The sequence below is a fragment of the Rhincodon typus genome, chromosome 27 (genome assembly GCF_021869965.1).
Source record: "Rhincodon typus isolate 14 chromosome 27, sRhiTyp1.1, whole genome shotgun sequence".
Classification (NCBI taxonomy): Eukaryota; Metazoa; Chordata; class Chondrichthyes; order Orectolobiformes; family Rhincodontidae; genus Rhincodon; species Rhincodon typus.
In genome coordinates, this window is record NC_063358.1 from 44425175 (window position 1) to 44432243 (window position 7069).

Consider the following 7069-nt stretch of genomic DNA (forward strand, 5'->3'; position numbering starts at 1 on the left):
CAGAGCCCCCCGTAAATAAACACTAAAACACAGAGCCCCCCGTAAATGAACCGAAAACACCAAACTCCCTGTAAATAAATCCGAAACGTCAGAGTCCCCTGAAAATAAAGCCTGAAACACAGAGCTCATTGTAAATAAACCCTAAAACACAAAGCCCTCTGTAAATAAGCCCGAAAACACAAAGACCCCAGGATATAAACACTAAAACCCAGAGCCTCCTCTTAAACACAGAGGCTACTGTAAATAAACCCGAAAACACAGTGTCCCCTGGAAATAAATCCTAAAACACAGAACCTCCTGTAAACAAACCCTAAAACATAAAGCTCACTGAAAATCAACTGTAAAATACAGAGCAGGCTGTAACTAAACCCAAAAACAGAGTGGGCCCTGAAAATTAATCCAAACATACAGAGCTCACTGTAAATAAACCTGAGATCACAGACCCCCTTGGAAATAAACCCTAAAACACAGAGGGTCCAGAAAATAAACCCGAAAAAACAGAGCTCACTGAAATTAAACCCTAGAACACAGAGGCTCATGTAAACACATCCTAAAGCAGTTGACCCATTTCAATAAACTGTAAAACACGGAGCCCCCAGTAAATAAACCCTAAAACACAGTACTCCCTGGAAATAAAGCCTAAAACATCGAACTCTCTGTAAAAAAACACTAAAACTCAGAGCCCCCTGTAAATGAACCCTAAAAAATATAGCCCCCGTAATTAAACCCAACACCACAGATCTTCCTGTAAATAAACCCGAAAACAGCGTCCTCTGGAAATAAATCCTAAAACACAGAGCCCCTTGTAAATAAACCCGAAAACACAGCAGCTCCCTGTAAATAAACCCTAAAACAACGAACTGCCAGTCAATAAACCCTCAAACACCGAACTCCCTGTGAATAAACACTAAAACACAAAGAACTGAGGATTATAAACCCAAAAACACAGAGCCCCCTGTAAATAAACAATTAAAAATAAAGCCCCCTGTAAATAAACCCTAAAAAATAGTGTTGCCTGTAAATAAACCCTAAAACACTGCCCCCTGTAAATAAAACCTAAAAAACGGAGCTCACTGTGAATAATCCCGAAAGCAGAGAGCCCTCTGTAAAAAACCCTAAGACACAGAGCCCCCGTAAATAAATCCTAAAACACAGAGACCAATGTAAATAAACCCTAAAACACAGAGGCCCTTGTAGCTAAACCCTAAAACACAAAAGGTCCGGAAAATAATCCCTAAAAAACAGAGCTCTCTGAAAAAAAACCCAAGAACACAGAGACTCATGTAAACAAACTCTAAAGCAGTGACCCCTTTCAATAACCTGTAAAACACAGAGCCCACTGTAAATAAACCCTAAAACACCGAGCCCCCTATAAATAAACCCTAAAACTCAGAGAGCCGTGTAAACAAACTCTCAATCAGTGATGCCTGTAAACAAACCCCACATCAGAGGCTCCTTTAAATACCCTGCAAAACACCATGTTCAATGTAAATAATCCATAAAAGACAGGGCCCCTGTAAAAAAACTCCTATAACACATAGACCCCTGTAAATAGACTCTAAAACACAGAGCCCCTTGTAACTAAACCCTAAAACACAAAGGGCCTGGAAAATAATCCCTTAAAAACAGAGCTCACTGAAAACAGAGATAGTAGGAACTGCAGATGCTGGAGAATCCGAGACAACAAGGTGCAGGGCTGGATGAACACAGCAGGCCAAGCAGCATCAGAGGAGCAGAAAGGCTGACATTTCGGGCCTAGACCCTTCATCAGAAAAGGCTTTTCTGATGAAGGGTCTAGGCCCAAAACGTCAGCCTTTCTGCTCCTATGACGCTGCTTGGCCTGCTGTGTTCATCCAGCCCTGTACCTTGTTGTCACTGAAAACAGACCCTAAACCACAGAGCCCCCCGTCAATAAACCCTAAAACACAGAGCCCCCCGTCAATAAACCCAGTAACACAAAGACCGCAGGATATAAACGCTAAAACACAGAGCCTCCATAAATAAATCCTAAAACAGAGAGCCCCCTGTAAAAAACCCTAAAACACAGAACCCCCGTATTTAGAACATAAGAACATAAGAACTAGGAGCAGGAGTAGGCAGTCTGGCCCTTCGAGCCTGCTCCGCCATTCAATAACATCATGGCTGATCTTTTCGTGGACTCAGATCCACTTACCCATGTTCTCACCGTATCCCTTAATTCCTTTATTGTTCAAAAACAAAATCTACCTTTTTTTAAAAGCGTTTACTGAAGTAGCGTCAACTACTTCACTGGGCAAGGAATTCCATAGATTAACAACCCTCTGGGTGAAGAAATTCCTTCTCAATTCAGTCCTAAATCTGCTCCCTCTAATCTTGAGGCTATGCCCTCTTGTCCTAGTTTCACCTGCCAGTGGAAACATCCCTCTACTTCTATCTTATCTATTCCCTTCATAATTTTATATGTTTCTATAAGATCCCCCCTCAATCTTCTGAATTCCAATGAATATAATCCCAATCTACTTAGTCTCTCCTCATAAGCTAACCGCCTCAACTCCGGATTCAACCTAGTGAACCTCCTTTGCACCCCCTCTAGTGCCAATACATCTTTTCTCAAGTAAATCCTAACACACAGAGACCACTGTAAATAAACCCTAAAACACAGAGCTTACTGCAAATGAACGCAAAAGCACAGAGCCCCCTGTAAATAAACCCAACTACACACAACCCTCTGTAAATAAACCAATAACAGAGAAACCTCTGAAAATAAAACCTAAATCAGAGCCTCCTGTAAATAAACCCTAAAATACAGAGCCCCCTGTAAATAAACCCACAAAACCAAAATCCCTGTAAAGAAACCCTAAAAGTCAGAACCCCCTGTAAATAAAACCTGAAACACAGAGCTTCTTGTAACTAAACCCTAAAACACAAAGCCCTCTGTAATTAAAACTGAAAACACAAAGACCCCAGAATATAAACCCTAAAACACAGAGCCTCCTGCAAAAAAAATCCTAAAACACAGAGCCTACTGTAAATAAACCCGAAAACAGTGTCCCCTGCAAATAAATCCTAAAACACAGAGCTCTTTGTAAATAAACACATGACACAGTGCCCACTGTAAATAAACCGTAAAGCACTGACCCCATGCATATATACCATGAAACACAGAACCCCCTGTAAATAAACCCTAAAACTCAGAGCCCCTGTAAATAAAACCTAAGACAAAAAGCCCTGTGGAAATAAAGTCGAAAACACAAAGACACCTGAATATAAACCCTAAAAAACAGAGCCTCCATTAAATAAACACTAAAACCCAGAGCCTTCCTGCAAAAAAAATCCTAAAACACAGACCCTAATGTAAATAAACCCGAAAGCACAGAGCACCTTGTAAATAGAACATAGAACAGAGAACATTACAGCGCAGTACAGGCCCTTCGGCCCTCGATGTTGCGCCAACCTGTGAAACCAATCTGAAGCCTATCTAACCTACACTATTCCATTATCATCCAATGACCATTTAAATGCCCTTAAAGTTGGCGAGTCTACTACTTTTGCAGGCAGCGCATTCCACGCCCTTACTACTCTGAGTGAAGAACCTACCTCTGACATCTGTCCTATATCTATCACCCTTCAATTTAAAGCTATGTCCCCTCGTGCTAGCCATCACCATCCGAGGAAAAAGGCTCCCACTGTCCACCCTATCTAATCCTCTGATCATCTTGTATGTCTCTATGAAGTCACCTCTTAATGTTCTTCTCTCCAACGAAAACAGCCTCAAGTCCCTCAGCCTTTCCTCATAAGACCTTCCCTCCATACCAGGCAACATCCTGGTAAATCTCCTCTGCACCCTTTCCAATGCTTCCACATCCTTCCTATAATGCGGTGACCAGAACTGTACGCAATACTCCAAGTGTGGCTGCACCAGAGTTTTGTACAGCTGCAACATGACCTCATGGTTCCGAAACTCAATCCCTCTACCAATAAAACCTAACACACCGTACGCGTTCTGAACAACCCGATCAACCTGGGTGGCAACTTTCAGTGATCGATGCACATGGACACCGAGATCTCTCTGCTCATCCACACTACCAAGCACTCTGTATTCCTGTTACTCCTTCCAAAGTGAATCACCTCACACTTTTCCGAATTAAACTCCATTTGCCATCTCTCAGCCCAGCTCTGCAGCTTATCTATGTCCCTCTGTAACCTGCAACATCCTCCTGCATTATCCACAACTCCACCGACTTTGGTGTCATCCGCAAATTTACTAACCCATCCTTCTACGCCCTCATCCAGGTCATTTATAAAAATGACAAACAGCAGTGGCCCCAAAACAGATCCTTGAGGTACACCACTAGTAACTGAACTCCAGGATGAACATTTCCCATCAACCACCACCCTCTGTCTTCTTACAGCTAGCCAATTTCTGATCCAAACCGCTAAATCACCCTCAATCCCATGCCTCTGTATTTTCTGCAATAGCCTACCATGGGGAACCTTATCAAACGCTTTACTGAAATCCATATATACCACATCAACCGCTTTACCCTCATCCACCTGTTTGGTCACCTTCTCAAAGAACTCAATAAGATTTGTGAGTCATGACCTACCCTTCACAAAACCATGTTGACTATCCCTAATCAAACTATTCCTTTCTAGATGATTATAAATCCTACCTCTTATAATCCTTTCCAACACTTTACCCACAACCGAAGTAAGGCTCACTGGTCTATAATTACTAGGGTTGTCTCTACTCCCCTTCTTGAACAAGGGGACAACATTTGCTAGTCTCCAGTCTTCTGGCACTATTCCTGTAGACAATGACAACATAAAGATCAAAGCCAAAGGTTCTGCAATCTCCTCTCTAGCTTCCCAGAGAATCCTAGGATAAATCCCATCCGGCCCAGAGGACTTATCTATTTTCACACCTTCCAGAATTGCTAACACTTCCTCCTTATGAACCTCAGTCCCGTCTAGTCTAATAGCCTGTATCTCAATATTCTCCTCGACAACATTGTCTTTTTCCTGTGTGAATACTGACAAAAAATATTCATTTAGCGCTTCTCCTATCTCTTCGGACTCCACGCACAACTTCCCACTACTGTCCTTGACCGGCCCTAATCTTACTCTAGTCATTCTTTTATTCCTGACATACCTATAGAAAGCTTTAGGGTTTTCCTTGATCCTACCTGCTAAAGACTTCTCATGTCCCCTCCTGGCTCTTCTTAGCTCTCTCTTTAGGTCCTTCCTGGCTAACTTGTAACTCTCAAGCGCCCTAACTGAGCCTTCACGCCTCATCTCTACATAAGCATCCTTCTTCCTTTTGACAAGAGATTCAACTTCTTTAGTAAACCACAGTTCCTTCGCTCGACCACTTCCTCCCTGCCTGACAGGTACATACTTCTCAAGGACACGCAGTAGCTGTTCCTTGAACAAGCTCCACATTTCAATTGTGCATATATACCATAACACACGGAGCCCCCGAAAATAAATCCTAAAACACAGAGCCCCCTGTAAATAAACCCTAAAACACAGAGCCTCCTGTTAATAAACCCTAAAAAACAGAGCTCACTGAAAATAAACCCTAGAACACAGAGACTCATGAAAACAAACCCTAAAGCAGTGACCCATCTCAGTAACCTGTAAAACATGGAGCCCGCTGTAAATAAATTCAAAAACACCGAGCCCTCTGCAAATAAAACCTAAAACACAGAGCCTCCTGTAAATAAACCATTGAACGCAGAGCTACCCGTAAACAAACGCTAAAACATAAAGCTCACTGAAAATCAACTGTAAAATGCAGAGTGGACTGTAACTAAACCCAAAAACATAGAGGCTCCTGAAAAAAAAAAGAGCTCACTGAAAATAAACCATAGAACACAGAGACTCATGTAAACAAACCCTAAAGCAGTGACCCCTTTCAAAAAACTGTAAAACACAAAGCCCCCTGGAAATAAAACCTAAAACACAGAGGCCTCTGTAAATAAACCCTAAAATACAGAACCCCCTGTAAATAAACACAATAACACAAAGACCGCAGGATATAAACCCTAAAACACGGAGACTCCTTTAAATAAATACTAAAAGCCAGAGCTTAATGGAAAAAAATCCTAAAACACAGAGCCTACCGTAAATAAACACTAAAGCACAGAGCCCCCTGTAAATAAACGCGAAAACACGGAGCCCCCTGTAAATAAACGCGAAAACACACAACCCTCTGTAAATAAACCAACAACACAGAGCCCTCTGTAAATAAACCCTAAAATACAGAGCCCCCTGTAAATAAACACCAAAACACAGAGCCCTCTGTAAATAAACCCTAAAAAACTGAAATCCCTGTAAAGTACCCCTAAAAGTCAGAGCCCCCTGTAAATAAAGCCTAAAACACAGAGACCCTTGTAAATAAACCCGAAAGCCCCCTGTAAATAAACCCTAAAACACACAGCCCTCTATAAATAAACACACAAAAAAAGAGCCCTCTGTAAATAAACCCTAAAACATGGAGTCACCTGTAAATAAAGCCTGAAACACAGCCCCATGAAAGTAAACCCTAAAAAACAGAGCTCACTGTGAATAATTCCTAAAACAGTGAGCCCCCCTGTAAAACAACCCTAAACCACTAAGCCTCCATAAATAAATCCTAAAACAGAGAGTCCCCTGTAAAAAAAAAACACTAAAACACAGAGCCCCCTGTAAATAAACCCTAAACCACAGAGCCCCTTGCAACTAAACCCTAAAACACAAAGGGGTCTGGAAAATGACCCTAAAAACAGAGATCACCGAAAATAAACACGAGAACACAGAGACTCATGTAAACAAACCCTAAAGCAGTGACCGCTTTCAATAACCTGTAAAACACGGACACCCCCGTAATTAAATCCTAAAACACAGAGGCCCCTGTAAATAAACCCCAAAAAACCGAAATCCCGGTAAAGAAACGCGAAAACACAAAGTCCTCTAAGTAAACCCAAAAACACAAAGATCCCTGGATGTAAACCCTAAAATATGGAGCCACCATTAAATAAATCCAAAACACAGAGCCCCCTATAAATAAACCCTAAAACACAGCCCGCTGAAAATAAACCCTAAAAAA